We start from the raw sequence: 20,781 nt of genomic DNA, 5'->3' as shown, positions 1-20,781 counted from the left end.
TCTTGAAGATTAAAAAAAAAAATTCTCATCAACAACTCCCTGCTGCATAGTATATAAATAATAGCTTTTTATAGATTTTTTACTGTATTTTTGCTTTCTTCTATTTGGTCAATAGCCCATTAAATCATGTGGTCTGCCAAGGTGATACACTGTGGGTTCTGAAAGCTCAAAGGTGCACTCATCAACTGTAGCTCATTCTGTCTTCTTTAAATAACACTGTATCCATCTTTCCTAAGTCCAGCAAGAAATCTTCTATAGACCTCCTTGTCACTCACAAGACTTCTGACTTTGGAGTCAGCAACTGCAGAGAAGATAAACTCTGTGAAGTCAGCAGCACAGAGAGAGGTGTAAATTCTTACAAGGGCTCAAAGTGTAACACAACTTTTCAGTTATCCGGATCCTGTTTCAGCTCAGCAAAAGAACTGGTGTTTTCTGATAAAGGATGGTATACTATGATTTGGTAGTATAAGCATGGCATGTCTATGTGGCTCTTAGAGATTTTTATTGTTGATAAATACATATTGTTCTGTAAAAAGAGGGACCCTAAATGAAATGCCTGACAGTAGGGAGAGGGAACTTACAGAGCCCACCTCCAGCAGGGAGAAAGGACATTAAGTGAGGGATGGGGTTGTCATCCCTCAGTCACATCTCTGACCCATAATTGTTTCTGTTTAAAAGAATTACAGGAATGGAAATGGAGAGGAGCCTGAGGAAAAGAAGGTCCAGTGACAGGCCCAAAGTGGGATCCAGCTCAAGGAGAGGTCCCAAGGCCTGACACTATTACTGAGGCTATGGAGCACTCACAAAAAGGGATCTATCATGACTTCCCTCCGAAAGACCAGACAAGCAGCTGAAAGAGTCAGATGCAGATATGTGCACCCAGCCAATAGACAGAAGCAGCTGACCCCTGTTGTTGAATTAGGAAATGCTAAAAGAAGCTGAGGAGAAGGGCGATCCTGTAGGAGGACCAGCAGTCTCAATTAATTTGGACACCCTGAGATCTGTCAAATACTGGATCACCAAACAGACATCATACACCAACTAATATGAGGCCCCAAACACACATACAATAGAGGACTTCAGGTCTCTGTTCATTCAGAGATGATGCACCTCAATAGACTGGAGGTCACAGGGAGTTTAGAGGTCAGGTAGGGTGGAGGGTGGGGCCATCTGCGTGGAGACAGGGGGTGTGGAGAGGAGGTGTGGGATGTGGAGCAGTCAGAAGGTGGATGGGGGGAGCAGGGAATGGAATATGGAGTGTGAAAAATGAATTACAAATAAAATTAAATTAAAGAACAAAAACTTTTAAAAAATAATCATAACATGAAAAAATAGTAGCATTTGTCACAATCTCTAAATTGATTCTTGTCAATAAACAGTAACCCTGTATTCCCATGTTTTTTTGAATTTTTATCATTAGAAGCCAACATCATTTTCATTCTCCTCTATCTTTGGAATGTACCTAAAACCACATAGTTCCATAAAATCACTCAACTCTTCAGACCTTTTGTTATGAGCCACTTGAAGCATGGTTTGATATTAACTGTCTGGATAGGAAAGTAGACTGTAGTCAGTTATATTCTTCCAGAGAAGGCTGGCTCTGTGAAAAAATAATGTGAATAAAAAATATAAGCAATAGAAGTAAAGTTTAAAATAAAATACAATCATATTTTATTGTATTTTATTGAAAATAGAGTTTTCATAGAATACATTCTCAGCAGTTTCCCCTCGAACAACTGTTCCTACCTCCTCCTCACTTCCTCACCCACCAAATCCACACCTTTTCTTTCTCTTCTGTTAGAATACAAAGAATTATCTAATAATATTAATAAGATATAAAGATATAAAAACTAACCAGAATAGGATAAAAATAATAAAAGAAGAAAGGGGGCAAAAGAAGCAAAAGAATCACATGTAGATACAAGGACATATGTTTGCACACATAAATATCCCATTAAACAAAACAAAGAAAAACAAATTGCAGGACTGGAAACCCTGATACATATTCAAAGAACCTATAAGGTTTAAAAAAAATAGATCCCTGACAAAGCATCATGAAACAGAGACTCCAAAAGTGTTGTTGAGTTTGCCTTGTATGGCTCATTTACTGCTGGAGAAATTAATTTTTCATTTGCCAGAGGTTATCAATTGGAGATAGTTTCTTAGTTATGAGTAAGGGCTTGTGTTCATCTTTCCTCTTCAGTGCCGTGACCCCATGTGGCTTAGATGCAGGCCCTTTACTTGTTCCCACGGTCTCTGACAGTTTATATGTCTGTAGGTTCTGCTGTGTTCGGAAGGCCTTAGTCTCTTGGATTCTAGTTTGGTGTCCTTTATACTCTAGCTCTTACAATCTATCTGGCTCCTCTTCTGCTGTGTTTCCTTAGACCCAAAGGGAGGGATTTGAAAAGAGACATCTCATTTAGGACTGAGTCTTCCAATGTCTCTTATTTTCTGAGCTTTGTCTAGCTGTGGCCCTCTTTATTTATTCCCATCTACTGCAAGACAAAGCTTCTCTGATGATGGTAGGTTGAGCAAGACAGTACTTTAAAAGGTGACTTTTAGGGAGCTAGAGAGATGGCTTAGCAGTTAAGAACACTGACTGCTCTTCTGAAGGTCCTGAGTTCAAATCCCAGCACCCACATGGTGGCTCACAACCAACTCTAATGAGATCTGACTCCCTCTTCTGGAATGTCTGAAGACAGCTACAGTGTACAGTGTATATATATATAAATATAATAAATAAACAAATCTTTAAAAATAGAATAAGAGATGCCTATTCTGTTAAAAAAAGGTGAACTTTAATTTTAATTTCAGTAATTTTAATTTAGTTTTTATTTTAACTGCCACACTGAAAGTGTTACCATTTCATCTTGTAACACTAATATAGCTTATTTTGTTTTAAATTTTATATTCATTATTTACTTGTAGCACATTCAATTTGGAATCAGCCATATTTCAGGTGCTCAGCATCGACCAGGCACCAATTACTACCATACTGGATATCCCAACTTTAAGTGATGCTTATTTCTTTGCTTTCTGAACATTGAAAGATAAAAACTTTACATAGCAAAGCATCCATTTGATGTACACCGTTTGTGATTTTAGTAAATCTGAAACACTATACAATCACCAGCACTATGCGAATCCAGAGCATTTTCAATGACACTTAAAGAAATCCCACACTGTATGCTGAGAGGCATTATGCCATGCTGTGCCTTGTAGAAGTCATAGCTGGGTGTGATTGCTGACTGTTTCCCTAATGTGGAAGCTTGCTTGGGGCCTTCTGGTGACTTGAAATAGAGTCCTCAAGGAGAGCCTTTCAGGTCAAGTCTAGCTCAGGGGCTTCTTGTCCCTATATCTAAGGTGTATGGTGTCTTCAACAATAGGGACTAAATCTTCCACATCTAGGGAACAAACAAGGGCAATAGCTATAGCTTGTATATTTTGGGAGTATCTTAGGAAACCCTGACCAATAGTCCAAAACAGCTTCTCACATCTAGTTCGGGAAGTGGTTGTTGTTTGGCACTGTCAGTCCAGATGAGAACTATTAATTTAAACTATATATGTATACTTATATACATGCTTCCATGTTTTAATGGTTTGAATATGCTTGGCTCAGGAGTGGCACTGTTTGGAGGTATGGCCTTGTCTGAATAGGTGTGTCACTGTGGGCTTGGGCTTTTACACCCTAGTCCTAGCTATTTGGAAGTCAGTATTCTGCTAGCAACGTTCAGATGAAGATGTAGAACTCCCAGCTCCTTGTGCACCATGCCTGCCTGGATGCTGCCATGCTCCTACCTTGATGATAATGGACTGAACCTCTGAACCTGCAAGCCAGCCCCAATTAAATGTTGTCCTTATAAGAGTTGCCTTGGTCATGGTGTCTGTTCACAGCAGTAAAACCCTAACTAAGACATATGTATTTTGGGGCTTTTAGGTAAATAATAGTATGGTTCCTTATGACTTTTTCAGATTTCCTTACTGTAATTTTACACTCTTCCATCTTTCTATATTTATCTCCCCAATTAGAGACCATTTGCCTTTTTCTTCAATATGATCACCTCTACCATCTTATTCCTCTCTATATAGCTCCCAACAACCCTACTTCAACAATAGTCCCTTTTTACTTTCCTAGTTTTCGAAGTTACTCTATAATATGTGCTCATATCTGAAGATTTGGAGTTAAGAGATTCCAAAGAGACAGAACATGCATTGTTTGTCTTTCTCATTCTGTGGTTCCTACTCAACATGACCTTATTTTTTAGTTACATCTAGCACTTCCCTGCAATTGTGATGACTTCACCTTTGTATACAACTGAGTATATCCCATAGTGTATATTTATCACATTTTCTTGATCCATTCATTGGTTGAAGGACCTTTAGATTGTTTCCAGTTCATAGATATGGTGAATCAGGCAACACTGAACCTGGGTATACAAGTATCTGTGGAATAGGATATCAACTCCTTTGAACATATGCCAGGGAGTGATATAGCTGGTTAATATAAAAGATTTATTTTTAGCTTTTTGAGAATTTTTCACACTGATTTTCATAGTGACTGCACTAGTTTGCAATGTAAGAGCAAGAGGACCTGAGGATTTGTTGTGAAATGGTTACTCCTGGCAAGATCAGAAGCTACACTCATAAAGTATCACCAACACGACTGCCTAATTGTGAGTTGAACAAGGGTAAAATAGATACATGTTAAAATGGTCAAGGGAAAGGCTATGGTCATGAGGTACTAAGACTATGCAAAAAACCTCAGGCAATTACAAAATGGTGAGAGCAAGAGAAGTAGTTTTCCCCAGGGAAGATCATATAACTTGGATATGCAATACTAGATGATCAGCCCTGAATACATGCATACAAACAACTCACAAACTGAACAGGTTATGTTTAGGATTATATTATGTATATATGGATGTACATATGCATGTATCAAAAATTAAGGAAAAAGAGGCTCATAAGAGAGCAAGGAGAGGTATTTGGGAGGTCTTGAAGGGAGGAATGGGAGAAAGGATGTAGTTATACTTTAATCTCAAAAACAAAATAAAATAATGCAGGAAAATTAGAGAACACAGAAATAGAGATGCACATCTGTATCAGAGTGCTTGCTTAGCATACATTAGGCCTTTATTCCAGCCCCAACACAATGAGAATTGCGAGAGTGAGGAACCATTAGACCTAAGTAAACATTGCTCAAAAGAAGACACAAAAATAGCCAACAAGTATATAAAAAGTTTTGGCATCACTAACTAACCACTGAAGAAGTGCAAATCAAAACCACTGGCTACTATGGACTGGTGAAATAGCTAAGTGGGTAAAAATTCTTACCACACAAGCCTAAGCACCCAAGTTAGATCCTTGCAATCCAAAATGGAAGGAGAGAACTGAGTCACGAAAGTTGTCTTCTGACCTTCGCATGATCAATATGCCATGCAAGTGTCCACATTAACATATATCCATTGTTTGCGTGTATGTGCACAGACACATACACAGAATAGTAGTAATAAATAAAGTGAAATTATGAAAAGAATGACTATTATTGAAAAGACAAATGATAACTGCTAATGACAATGTTGAGAGGTGCTGCAGTAAATCTCTCCATCCTAAATATGACCTAACAATGAAAACACAACACAATTAATATGATTACATGCTGTGTGCCTAGACTGGGCAGAATTAACTACACTACCATCTTCCACAGCTTATGAAATCTCTTAGAACTTGCGATTTCTCCAGGCCATGTGCTTCTGCTCCGCTTTTCTTCCTCTTCCATTTTCTCCTTCTTCTTCTTCCTCTCACCTTCCACTTCACCTTCCCTTTTATCTACCCAATCATCAGCTCTCCTTTATTTTACAAATTAAGGTTGGAAGCAGGCTTACAGGAAATCACCTGAGTGCTGACTCATTCCTTCTTTGCAACCACACACAGGAGAATGAAATTAACATCAAATATAATTAGCCCCAGGGCTATCCACAACATTTTCCCCCTTTCTGTCCAATTAAAAGACTATTTTATCTCAGATATAATTGAACATAACTATTATTATTTTGTAATTTATACAGTACAAGCGACCTAACACCCAGTCCATTATCTTTGTTAATTAAACAGAACCTCTGTTATCTATCCTTACTTAAAAGACTTATAATTCTACATCTGGCTATGTCTTGGCTTTAGATTGAATCCCATCTGAAAACCATCCATTCAAAACTGTTCCTCTCAAAGTAAAAATCCTGGGTTGGCTAGGAGACTATGTAGTTTTTCTTTTTTCTTTTTTTTTTAATTTTTAATATTTTTATTACATATTTTCCTCAATTACATTTCCAATGCTATCCCAAAAGTCCCCCATAGCACCCCCCACTTCCCTACCCAACCATTCCCATTCTTTTGGCCCTGGCATTCCCCTATATTGGGGCATATAAAGTTTGCAAGTCCAATGGGCCTCTCTTTCCAGTGATGGCCGACTAGGCCATCTTTCGATACATATGCAGCTAGAGACAAGAGCTCCGGGGTACTGGTTAGTACATCATGCTGTTCCAACAATAGGGTTGCAGATCCCTTTAGCTCCTTGGGTACTTTCTCTAGCTTCTCCATTGGGGGCCCTGTGATACATCCAATAGCTGACTGTGAGCATCCACTCCTGTGTTTGCTAGGCCCCGGCATCGTCTCACAAGAGACAGCTATATTTGGGTCCTTTCAGCAAAATCTTGCTAGTGTATGCAATGGTGTCAGCGTTTAGAAGCTGATTATGGGATGGATCCCTGGATACGGCAGTCTCTAAATGGTCCATCCTTTCATCACAGCTACAAACTTTGTCTCTGTAACTCCTTCCCTGGGTGTTTTGTTCCCAATTCTAAGAAGGGGCACAGTGTCCACACTTTGGTCTTCATTCTTCTTGAGTTTCATGCGTTTAGCAAATTGTATCTTATATCTTGGGTATCCTAAGTTTTGGGCTAATATCCACTTATCAGTGAATACATATTGTGTGAGTTCTTTTGTGATTGTGTTACCTCACTCAAGATGATGTCCTCCAGGTCCATCCATTTGGCTAGGAATTTCATAAATTCATTCTTTTTAATAGCTGAGTAGTACTCCATTGTGTAAATGTACCATAATTTCTGTATCCATTCCTCTGTTGAGGGACACCTGGGTTCTTTCCAGCTTCTGGCTATTATAAATAGGGCTGCTATGAACATAGTGGAGCATGTGTCCTTTTTACTGGTTGGGACATCTTCTGGATATATGCCCAGGAGAGGTATCCAAGAATGATTGATATTAACTGAAAATATATAGAAAGCCTAAAACAGCTTCCTAAACTTAGCCAATCCATAGAGACTGCTGATCACCTGGACAGTCCCTTACAGTCAGCATATTGGAGCATCGGTCTTCAGCCTCTTGGCCTGGGTCATCTGACAGGCTTAGAGAAACAGGAATATTATGAACTAGCCTACTCTGTCTCAGCAGAATCAAGCTGTCCTAACCTGTAATTGTGTCCTTTCTTTGAATAGTATTATGTCTGCAGATGAATGAGGCAATTCTTGACTGGTGGCTGTTTCGTCACAACTGGAGTAACTCAAAGATGTTCAGTTTCTTCTTTGAATCTAAGAAAGGGAAAGCGGTCAGGAGCAGACTGGTCTTAACAACAAGTGAATAAGTAACATTAAACATCACATTCTGTGGACTTCTAACGTTTTTGAAAACCAACTAACTATCTATGTAAAGTAATCTAGACTGGTCTCTGTTAACTACTCTCAGCCATTTCTAATTATAATAACTGAGAACACCCTAACAATAAACTCAGAGCCATGAATTTCCTATTTGGTTCTTAACTCACAGGCTTAAACATCTCAGATCTGTTTATAATAGCAGCAATATAAGGACTGGGTTCAAGTCTTGTACTTCAAAATTTTTAGTATCAAAGACAACCTATAATAACCACCACCATTCCCAAAACCTAGGGAACTAGGACAACGACTCTTCATAACTTCTTCAAGCTGAATATGGGTGTTGAAATATTTTAAAGGGAGGGGGAAGGATAAGGCAATGGATTAGTTGGCCTTAAGAAGGCCACACCAATGATTGTATTAAGTCTCTGATGTCTGTGTCCTGACTGCATCCAGATGAAAAACCAAGACATCAGGAGTTCAGGCAGGTCAATTCAGCATGTCTGACAATGAAATTCACCAAGGCTGTATATTCTGTAATATATAAATTTCAAAACAAAATTTTAGTATCTCAGGCTCCTGTCAGCAGGCTCTTGTTGGCATCTCCTGTGAGGCTCTGCCAATGCCTGGCAAATACAGAAGCAGATGCTCACAGTCATCCATTGGACGGAACACAAGGTCCCCAATGAAGGAGCCAGAGAAATATCAAGGGAGCTGAAGAGGACTGAAGCCCCATAGAAGGAACATCAATATGAACTAACCAGTACCCCCAGAGCACCTTGGAACTTTACCACCAGTCAAAGAAAACACATGATGGAACTTGTGGCTCTAGCTATATATGTAGCAGAGGATATCGTTCATCAATGGGAGAAGAGGCTCTTGTTCCTGTGAAGGCTCTATGCCGCAGTATAGGGAAATGCTGGGAACTGGAATGGGAGTGGGTTGGTTGGGGAGCAGAAGGAGCGGGGAGAGGATAGGGGGTTTTTGGAGGGGAAACTAGGAAAGGGCATAACATTTAAAATGTAAATAAAGAAAATAATAAAAAATTTTAGTATCATCAAGATAAACATTTTGTTTCATTCTCTCGAATCTAGTTCTCAGGGGGGTCTCCCCCTATCAAATATGATCCATAAAACTCTGGAAGTTGTAAATATCTTAATCACCTTTTCCAAAAACACAGAGACAAAACCTTTTCCCCAAATCAGCATATCCTTCAGCTGGTAACCAGGAAAACCTGTAGCTTGCCCTCTGTCCCAGAAGAACAATAAAACCACCACAATACTCAAAATCACACACATTTAGCCTATTTAGGCCTTTCTAATTTGTCATCTCAGATTTAAAACCCAAAATTCCCATGGAACCCACATTAGACAGTATATGAGTATCCCATAAGACTTATTAGGGTGCTCTCTAACTTGAGCCACAGGCATTTATTTAATTAATCCCCATTATATCTATCTGTTATGCTCTCTACCTGGAGCCACAGACTTCTATTAATACCTGCTCATAGCAGGCAATTATCACTGCTCTCTCAACTTGGAGTCAGTGACTAATATTCCCTATCTAATTTTGAATGTGAAATTTTGCATAATTAATAAGCTCTCTGCCTAAAGCAGCCATTCTGTCTGTTGTGCTCTCTACCAGAAGCTACAGACATTTATTCAATTAATACCTATTATAATATCTATCTGTTATGCTCTTTACCTAGAGCACAGACTTCTATTAATTAATACCTGTTCATAGCTGGTGATTATCATCAGGTTGGGGTGGGTGGAGTTCCAGGTATATAGGTAATGGAAAACAGTATTGAAGCTTATCAAAAATATTAAATGTTGAGAACCTCTGGTTTGGAGGGAGAAAAAAGAAGGAAAAATATTGTAATTAAATCTTCAAAATCAGAAGAAAAAAGTAAAAGAAAAAAGAAATGGGGGTAAGGAAAGGAAAATGGCTACTAACTAGAGAACTATGAGGAAGAAGATCAAGTTTTTAAAAATGGACTGTATTAACAGGGAAACAAAGAGTAGTGGCTGCAACTTATACCATTTCCCAGGAGTTTCCTGTAAGGTGACTCCCTGTAGAATGGTTTTCAGGACAAAAATAGAATCTTTCCTGTGTCTCACTCAACCCCCCGTTGTCACCCCTGGTATTCAGCACAAGATCATAAAAATGTGTCTGAATTCCTTATGTTTAGCAGGATCACATGGAAAATGGTTTTGAAAAATCTATGAAGAAGCACTAATGAGTTACATTTCATAATATCAGGGAAGAGTACAGAACATTTAAAGAGGAATAAAAATAGGTGCAGCTAAGGGACACTGTTTAGCATTCTTAGTGAGAAAAAGACACTAATTAAATGAACTGCTGTATAAAGAAACAATTATATTTCATACTAACCTATGCTATATGTTAATGTAGAAAGCAGTAGAGTCCCACTTCAATGTCTGTGTATCTTGGAAGGGATACCTTCAGCTCCATAGAAACCGTGGCTTAAAGCCCAAGAACACCACAAAAAGACGAGTTCCTGGTTCCTCAGGTAGTACTATCTTCCAATTTTCTGAGGAACCACCAAACTGTTTTCCAGAGTGGGCTGTACCAGTTTGCTAGCTGGTACAATCACTCTGGATAACCAGTTTTTTGTTTGTTTTGTTTTGTTTTGGAGACAGGGTTTCTCTGTGTAGCCTGGAACTTTCTCTTTAGACCAGGCTGGTCTTGAACTCCGCCTACTTCTGCCTCCCAAGTGCTGGGATTAAAGGCATGCGCCACCACTGCCAGGCTGGAGACCCAGTCTTAAAACATACACACACCACACACACACACACACACACACAGAGAGAGAGAGAGAGAGAGAGAGAGAGAGAGAGAGAGAGAGAGAGAGAACTGTGAGAGATAAACAGAGAATTGTTTTATGATTTGTTAATATATATAAACATTTTTACCAATGAATAAGGATTAAGTTATAATTATTTATACATCCACATTTCCTTTATACAAGAAAAAAATTGTAAAAATTTGGAACTAATGGGCCAGAGATAGGATTCAATGGGAAAGGTCAATTGCCATATGAGACTGGCTACCTGAGTTTCACCCTCACTACTCACATAAAGGAAAAAGGAGAGATCAAATGCCACAGAGTTGTGCTTTGACCTTACACAGGCACACAGAGACAATAATAAGAAATAAGTAAAGTTTTAAAGAGAATTGGAATTACTTCCAAACACCTACATATGATTTAATTATGTGTACTGTTGTATATTGATAACTGTCGCAGCTTTTTCATCTCATCTTTCAATATTGCTTTGTAATCTCTAACTCATCCATATGTCAACACTCCTCCACAGCTGTTCAAAGTTGTTTTATTTTTCATATGCTCTCAATTCTCAATGGAGGAAATAAGAGGAAAGGACAAAGAACATTTCTAAAGGCATAACTCTTGAAACTCATGAAAAAGTCCCTGAAATAAAATTTGAAACTGCATATTAAAAAAGGAAATTAACCTTGCCATTTCAAGCAATACAGAGATGTATTCTGTTCAAATTGCTGAACAGGAGAAAACTCAGTAAAATTACTAGAATAATTTTTAAGAGATGAAACCAACATATCATCAACATGACAATATTTATATCATCAGAGAGTGATACAGTATATTCAACACCCTTAAGGGAAAAAAGTAAGCTAAATATTTTCCACACACTGAATTTCAGATAAATGACAAACATGAGAGTATGAAAGCATGAGAGATATTATTTCAACAACTTATTCTAAAGAGGAAGAACATCTGAGAACAAAAATATCTAGAAAGACAAGATTAGCATAGAAAACAATGGTATTGATCATTAAAGGCACCTAATGTCATAAAAAGAGACACTCAAACTTTATTCATCTCCAAGTAGAACACTTCACAATCTATGAAGCAAAAATAAAGGAAAAAAAAAACACAAATCTAATCTTACAGAACTAAGTGCCAATTTACAGCAAGTATAGACAAAGTAGCACGTCAAATGACAATAGGAGATGCCATCAAGCAAAATCAATTCTGGGAAGGTCTTAGAGAATAAGCAATAGTACTTCTTGAACACGTCCATTATAAGTGAAAATAAACAAAATGCTCTAGATAAAAAGAGCCTTAGAGATGAATGAAGGATAATGAATCTGCTGCTTAATCACAAACATTTTGGTGATGAGATGATCAAGAAAACAAAAAGTGATTACTGAAATAGCTGGAAGTGTAATTAGTTACTGTGGAGAAGGACAGAGTTGAGAAGAAGTAAAAAGATTGTGGTTGTGATAGATGTATGCCAATGTCTAGTGTGTGTGTGTGTGTGTGTGTGTGTGTGTGTGTGTGTGTGTGTGAAATCATGAAAGCTAGAGATTGAATCCTAAGAACCTATGCAAAGCTGGATACGGTAGAGTGTATCTGTAATTTTGTTATACCTACAGTGGTATGGGACAGGAAAGGGAGTATTCTTGAAAAAAATCGCATGCCAAATAGTCTTAAACAAAGTGAAAGGTGAACAGTGAGACTTGAGGTAGTCCTCAGACATCCACAAACTCCCTGTGGCACATGGACATCCACACATACATTCACACATTCCTGTAAACACTACAGTCAAATAATGTAAGAATATACCTCTTTCAAAGCAGAGCTCAAGGGTACCATTGGGTGTCCAACCTTTCTTTGGAGACAGGTTTTTGTCTCTAAAGATAGTAAATGAGTAAAATGATACTATAATGCTATCTCATGTTGGTTATCTTTTTATTTGTATAGCAGTTATATGCTCATATGCAACCAAAATATATGTAGCTTCATAGCATGGGCATAGATGTTTATGTAAAGAATGACTAGTTACTTAGGGAAGATTAGCTAAGAATATTCAGAAATCTACAGGAAAAAGAAAGTAGAAATAAGGAAACCAGAGGGAACCATGGAATAACCCATCCTATTTCTTTTGTTCAGTAAGCTATCATACTGTCATTATTTCTGTTTGAAGTGGACCTTTCCCATATTCTTTTTAGCAAGGCTAGACAATGACCAAACATCTGTTTAAGAAAATGGTATGTGCTGGATGTACTAATACCTGCCTGTAATTCCAGCACTCTGAAAGTAGAGGCAGGAAGATCAAGGCCATCCTCCATTATGTGTCAAGTTTAAGACCAGCATAAGCATCACAGGACCATGGTGTTTTACCACCAAAAGGGAGCAGTTTTCAAAACGTTGGGGCCAGGAAGATAGCTCAGTGGATAAAGGTACTTGCTGCCAAGTCAGATGACCTACATTCAATCCTCCACTTAGTGGAGGGAGCTAACAAGCTCCTGCAGTTTGTCCTCTGAGTTCCACTTGTGCTCCCACACATATAAGTGAATTAATTACATTTTTTAAATTGCCTATAGAAAAAGATTAAAAGATACTTTTTAAAAATTGCCTATAGAATACCAAAGTCATTAGGAGATAGTTCTAGTGAACTTCTTAAACTTAGCTAAAGTGTGTTTCCAACCTCGATAGTTATCCTTATATAACCAGTTGTCCTCGGAGTCTATGGAAGATCAAAGTCAGGAAAATCCAACACCTCTGAAATTTTCTTATCTTTCCAATCTTGAAGTTTGTGATGTAGCTAGACTTTCAAGTTTAATCCATAAGAATAACAAAAAGGAATAGACATCTGGTGAGGTTTGTGCTAACCTTATCAATGCTTTTAATCACATCACTTAAAATCATAAGCTGAACCATGGAGGATGATAGTGTTATGAAAATTCTCTGCAAGCTCTGTATTCCTGGGACTTTAATAAATGGATTCTGAGCACACTATCTTTATATAGAATTAGAAAAAAAAAGCATAAATGTTCTTCTCAATGAGCTATCTGTATTTGAAAACTGCTAGAAGAACAAGATCAATCAACATGAGAATTAAAAAAAAAATACATTAAGGTCCTGTGAGATGGCTTACGAGGTAAAGATGCTTACTGCCCGAACAGATAAGAACTCACTCTCACGTCTAAGAGTTGTGCTCTTACCTCCATGTCTGACCTATGATACATGTGTACCCAAAACACACACACACACAAAGAAAACAAATAAAATATAATAAATTATTTTAAGAAATATATTTACTATCCTAGGTTTTTTGTTATTCCAGATGAATTTGCAGATTGCACTTTCTCATTCGTTGAAGAATTGATTTGGAATTTTGATGGGGATTGCATTGAATCTGTAGATTGCTTTTGGCAAGATTCCCATTTTTACAATGTTGATCCTGCCAATCCATGAGCATGGGAGATCTTTCCATCTTCTGAGATCTTCTATAATTTCTTTCTTCAGAGACTTGAAGTTTTTATTATACAGATCTTTCACTTCCTTAGTTAGAGTCACGCCAAGATATTTTATATTATTTGTGACTATTGAGAAGGGTGTTGTTTCCCTAATTTCTTTCTCAGCCTGTTTATTCTTTGTGTAGAGAAAGGCCATTGATTTGTTTGAGTTAATTTTATATCCAGCTACTTCACCGAAGCTGTTTATCAGGCTTAGGAGTTCTCTGGTAGAATTTTTAGGATCACTTATATATACTATCATATCATCTGCAAAAAGTGATATTTTGACTTCATCTTTTCCAATTTGTATCCCTTTGATCTCCTTTTGTTGTCGAATTGCTCTGGCTAGGACTTCAAGTACAATGTTGAATAGGTATGGAGAAAGTGGACAGCCTTGTCTAGTCCCTGATTTTAGAGGGATTGCTTCAAGCTTCTCACCATTTACTTTGATGTTGGCTACTGGTTTGCTGTAGATTGCTTTTATCATGTTTAGATATGGGCCTTGAATTCCTGATCTTTCCAAGACTTTTATCATGAATGGGTGTTGGATCTTGTCAAATGCTTTTTCCACATCTAAGGAGATGACCATGTGGTTTTTGTCTTTGAGTTTGTTTATATACTGGATTACGTTGATGGATTTCCATATATTGAACCATCCCTGCATCCCTGGGATGAAACCTACTTGGTCAGGATGGATGATTGTTTTGATGTGTTCTTGGATTTGGTTAGCAAGAACTTTATTGAGGATTTTTGCATCAATATTCATAAGGGATATTGGTCTGAAGTTTTCTATCTTTGTTGGGTCTTTTTGTGGTTTAGGTATCAGAGTAATTGTGGCTTCATAGAATGAGTTAGGTAGAGTACCTTCTGTTTCTATTTTGTGGAATAGTTTGTGAAGAACTGGGATTAGATAGCAAAAACTCTTCTCAAGGATAAAAGAACCTCTGGTGGAATCACCATGCCGGACCTAAAGCTCTACTACAGAGCAATTGTGATAAAAACTGCATGGTACTGGTATAGTGACAGACAAATAGACCAATGGAATAGAATTGAAGACCCAGAAATGAACCCACACACCTACGGTCACTTGATCTTCGACAAGGGAGCTAAAAACATCCAGTGGAAGAAAGACAGCATTTTCAACAAATGGTGCTGGCACAACTGGTTGTTAACATGTAGAAGAATGGGAATCGATCCATTCCTATCTCCTTGTACTAAGGTCAAGTCTAAGTGGATCAAGGAACTTCACATAAAACCAGAGACACTGAAACTTATAGAGGAGAAAGTGGGGAAAAGCCTTGAAGATATGGGCACAGGGGAAAAATTCCTGAATAGAACAGTAATGGCTTGTGCCGTAAGATCGAGAATTGACAAGTGGGACCTCATGAAACTACAAAGCTTCTGCAAGGCTAAAGACACCATCAATAAGACAAAAAAAACCACCAACAGATTGGGAAAGGATCTTCACCTATCCTAAATCAGATAAGGGACTAATATCCAATATATATAAAGAACTCAAGAAGGTGGACTCCAGAAAGTCAAATAACCCCATTAAAAAATGGGGCTCAGAACTGAACAAAGAATTCTCACCTGAGGAATACCGAATGGCAGAAAAGCACCTGAAAAAATGTTCAACATCCTTAATCATCAGGGAAATGCAAATCAAAACAACCCTGAGATTCCACCTCACACCAGTCAGAATGGCTAAGATCAAAAATTCAGGTGACAGCAGATGCTGGCTAGGATGTGGAGAAAGAGGAACACTCCTCCATTGTTGGTGGGATTGCAAGCTTTTACAACCACTCTGGAAATCAGTCTGGCGGTTCCTCAGAAAATTGGACATAGTACTACCGGAGGATCCAGCAATACCTCTCCTGGGCATATATCCAGAAGATGTCCCAACCGGTAAAAGGACACATGCTCCACTATGTTCATAGCAGCCCTATTTATAATAGCCAGAAGCTGGAAAGAACCCAGATGTCCCTCAACAGAGGAATGGATACAGAAATTATGGTACATTTACACAATGGAGTACTACTCAGCTATTAAAAAGAATGAATTTATGAAATTCCTAGCCAAATGGATGGACCTGGAGGGCATCATCTTGAGTGAAGTAACACAATCACAAAAGAACTCACACAATATGTATTCACTGATAAGTGGATATTAGCCCAAAACTTAGGATACCCAAGATATAAGATAAAATTTGCTAAACGCATGAAACTCAAGAAGAATGAAGACCAAAGTGTGGACACTGTGCCCCTTCTTAGAATTGGGAACAAAACACCCAGGGAAGGAGTTACAGAGACAAAGTTCGTAGCTGTGATGAAAGGATGGACCATTTAGAGACTGCCGTATCCAGGGATCCATCCCATAATCAGCTTCTAAATGCTGACACCATTGCATACACTAGCAAGATTTTGCTGAAAGGACCCAAATATAGCTGTCTCTTGTGAGATGATGCCGGGGCCTAGCAAACACAGGAGTGGATGTTCACAGTCAGCTATTGGATGTATCACAGGGCTCCCAATGGAGAATCTAGAGAAAGTACCCAAGGAGCTAAAGGGATCTGCAACCCTATTGTTGGAACAACATGATGTACTAACCAGAACCCCGGAGCTCTTGTCTCTAGCTGCATATGTATCGAAAGATGGCCTAGTTGGCCATCAATGGAAAGAGAGGCCCATTGGACTTGCAAACTTTATATGCCCCAATATAGGGGAATGCCAGGGCCAAAAGAATGGGAATGGGTGGGTAGGGAAGTGGGGGGCGCTATGGGGGACTTTTGGGATAGCATTGGAAATGTAATTGATGAAAATATGTAATAAAAATATTAAAAATTAAAAAAAAAGAAGTGAGTCTGTTATCATCAGGGATGGAGCATAGGATCAAGCAAGCAGGCATGGTTCTGTAGAACTACTAAGAGCTTTATATCCAGAGGGAGGGGAGGAGGGGAGCGGAGGGGGAGGGGAGGAGAGGGAAGGGGAGGGGAGGGGAGGGAGAGGGAGAGAGTGAGAATGAGAGGGACACAGGGACAGAAAATGAGCCTGGTAGAGGCTTTTGAAACATTTAATCACCCCCTGTCCCTAATGACACACTTCCTCCAGCAAGGCCACACCTACTCCAACAAGACCAAAATCCTATCCCTTCTAATCCATTTCAAACAATTCCATTCCCTAGTGACTAAGGATTAAAATACATGAGTCTTTGGGAGGCATTTGAATTCAAACCACCACAACCTGAATGCAATCTCTTAACATTTTCTGACCTGATTTTAACAAGTTTTGTATCCTAGTTTGCTTTTTGTTGCTGAGATAAAACAATGACAAAAGCAACTTGGGAAGCAAAAATTTTATTTTAATTTGCAGGTTTTCGCCATATTTGAAGGAAGCCAAGGAAGCAACTCAAGGCAGGAGCTTGAAGCAGAAACCAATAAAGAGACACTGCTTTCTCACTCTCTTGCTCCTTCAGCTCCTTATTAAAATACAGCTCAAGACCCCTGCCCAGGGATAACATTGCCCCCAGAAGGCTGGACATTTCTACATCAACTAGCATTTAAGAAAATGCCCTCAAAGACATGCCCACAGGCCAATCAGATCTGGGTAATTCTTCAGATGAGGCTGCCTTCCCAGATGATGCTAGGTTTACGTCAAGTTGACAGGTAAAGCTATGACACACATTTCCAGACATGATGATGTTTATACTCAAAATACAGTTAGCATTATCATCTCTCAAAAAGCATTGAGTGTGAGAAAACTATTCCTAGGAGGATTTTTTTTTAAATGTAGATTCTTACTAACACAGAACTGGAAATATTAGCGTTCCAAACTCACTTCTATCACTATGACAAAAACCTAAAGCACAACATGATTGCTGGACTCTTTCTTTCTTGTAGTGCATTGCAACTTGCATCTCATTGATAAATACTTCTCTAAAATATCAAGTGCAATTCCTAATTCCTCTATGAAGATAATGGGGCTAGGGGCTGGGGAGATGCCTCCTCAGTTTATGTGTACTGGCTGCTCTTCCAGAGGATCCATATTTAATCCCCAGCACCAATAGGCCAGGTCAAGTTGCAGGAAATTTGGTCACACTTTCTTAATGCTGTGACCCTTTAATACAGTTCCTCAGGTTGTGGTGACCCACCCCAACTATAAAAATTTAGTTCCTACTTCATAAGTATAATTTTGCTACTGTTATGAACCATAATGTAAATATATGATAGGTAGTATATCTGATATGTGACCCCCAAAGTTTTTTAATTTTTATTTTTATTTATTTATTTTAAGTTTTTTTTATTTATATAAATACACCAGAAGAGATCATCAGATCCCATTACAGATGTTGTGAGCCACCATGTGGTTGCTGGGAATTGAATTCAGGACCTCTGGAAGTGCAGTTGGTGTGCTTAACCACTGAGCAATCTCTCCAACTCTGACCCCCAAAGGTTTGTATCCCACAGGTTGATAACCATTGGTCTAGATTTTCTATATTTCCCACTCTCATTTCCAATAAGAAAGCATGTTTCCTATCCTTTGGCAGATATGGTATCACCTCTCTGTGGCTGTTGGAATTTCCTATAACTCATATGATATTCAATTTTTCCTCACTGTAATCCAAGGAAGTATTTGTTGCTACTATTTGAGAATTTCTTGCCCATCGTTCCATATTCCAAACTTGCTCCAATATTTTCCTTATATTAGGCATATTAGCCAGGGTTCTCTAGAGAAACAGAACCAATAGAATAAATATATATTAAAAGAGAATTTGTTAGATTGGTTTACATACAGTTTGAGTAATAGAAATTTGTATACCAGAAGATAAGCCAAGAGCTAGGAACCTAATCCACAAATCCCAATCTGGTTGTGAAGGCCTGGAGGATGTCTAGAGAGCCATTGGTAATCAGGCCACACCAGATGTTGGAAGAAGCTCGGAGAAACATAAGACGTGTCTTCAGTCTGCTTTGGAAGCATTAATAATCACTGAAGGAATCACTGTCATTTTCATTGTCATCATTCTCATGGTCAGCAACAGCAGCATAAACATCAACAGAATCGACCAACTCCTCAGCAAGAATAGAGACCAAGCAACAAGAAGAACAAAAGAGCACATGGCACTTTCCTTCTTCCAAGTCCTTTTGCCTGGTCAGCTACCAAATGTGCTGCCCACATTTAGGCTGATTCTTCTCACAACAATAATGACAATAAAGACAGTCTCCCACAGATCTGACAACAGGCCAACCTGATATAAACAATCTTTCAGTAAGGTGTTCTCCATGGTGATTCTAGGTTATGCCAAGTTAACAATTAAATGTTAAACACCATGCTAGGAAATTCTTTTGTACTCCTACCTGATTATCTCAACCAAAATTGCATTTTAGAACAAAAAATGCCAGTCACATCCATATATTCTTTTCAATAAACCTCTAAATATAATGTACTTATCTGGCTATTTACATCTATAAATCAGACAATACATGTAACCAGCAGTAACCAGCCTGGGAATAAACATTACCATGCTTATTTTGGTATGAGATGATTTTGTTTCCTCTTTCTTCAATCTAGCAGTCACTTATACTGATCAAACGCAAGATAAACTCTCCTACATCCTATATCACTAGAATTACCTTTGATGTTGACATTTGTTCCATACTTCTTTCACATAAACATTTACTTCCTAGGATTAAATGATACAAACAGCTAGTCTACAAACACATGTAATTTTAGAAGTGGTCATAGCCTTCTCTTTCTTCAAATATAACGTTAGTTATGTGGATTAAATCCTTTGCTAATTTGCCTCAATTTCAACACGACTGCAATTAATTTGGGTGTTTTCCCCTCTTCTCCCCCATTAAGCATCTATACTTGTGGAACAGACAGCTAGCAGAGAAAACAACTTTGCTGGATATAATTTTGGCAATGACTTTTTAATCCTGCCTTCTTTGAGATAAGCTTTTAATTATGTTACTTAGACCTCACAGCTCTCTCTTCTAGAATCAAATATCACTGAATTAAATTCACGGTTTGCCTAAAGCCAGAGTCTTCCCCTGGGCTACATAGGCAGATTCTTACTTGTAGTTATTCTGAAGACTCATTTTGGTCTATCCCTTACAGAGAGAAAACAAAAGGCTTTCTTGATCTTATCGTATGCAAAGTACAATCTTGCCTAAAAAGATTCCCACCACTATCCAGGACTTCATGTTTTTAAATGTAAAAGTAGATAGATTAGATGATTTAGTTTTCAGTTTAGAAAACATTTACTGAGGCCGTATTGTATAGCAAATGTTGTGCTAGTCTCTGGAGATGTTTTGAGAAGCCAGCAAGTTCCTATTCTTAAGTTAAGCAGACCAGAGGATGAAACAGACACATAGTCTATACTAAATTTGTAGTAAGATCTGTGCCCCAACAAGAATATGCACAGGGTGAAGAAACACAGAGAAGAAAATGGCTGCTGTTAAGATAGATGCTTCAAAAAGCAGCTTATGATTAAGCTAGGTCTTGCAGATGACATAGGAATTAAATAGATGTTGAACTTGAAGAACTCCATTGCAGGAAGGAGAAATAGCATTCATAGGGCTAGAAAGCTCAAAGTGCCTAGTAGGATTGAGTAACATCACAAAATTTAAACAGACTAGAATTGAATGTCTAGCGATAGTAGCAATTAACATCTATTGAATATGTCACACGAGCGAGGAACTGTCCTGTGATTGGTATAAAATGTTAATTAACTACTCTTTCAAAAAGGATATATATATATATATATATATATATATATATATTCTATACCTCAATTCAAAGCAGCCACATTTCTA

The sequence above is a fragment of the Mus caroli genome, unplaced genomic scaffold, assembly GCF_978045245.1.
Source record: "Mus caroli unplaced genomic scaffold, Mus_caroli_1 scaffold_5, whole genome shotgun sequence".
Lineage (NCBI taxonomy): Eukaryota > Metazoa > Chordata > Mammalia > Rodentia > Muridae > Mus > Mus caroli.
Note: the sequence above shows the minus strand (reverse complement) of the source record.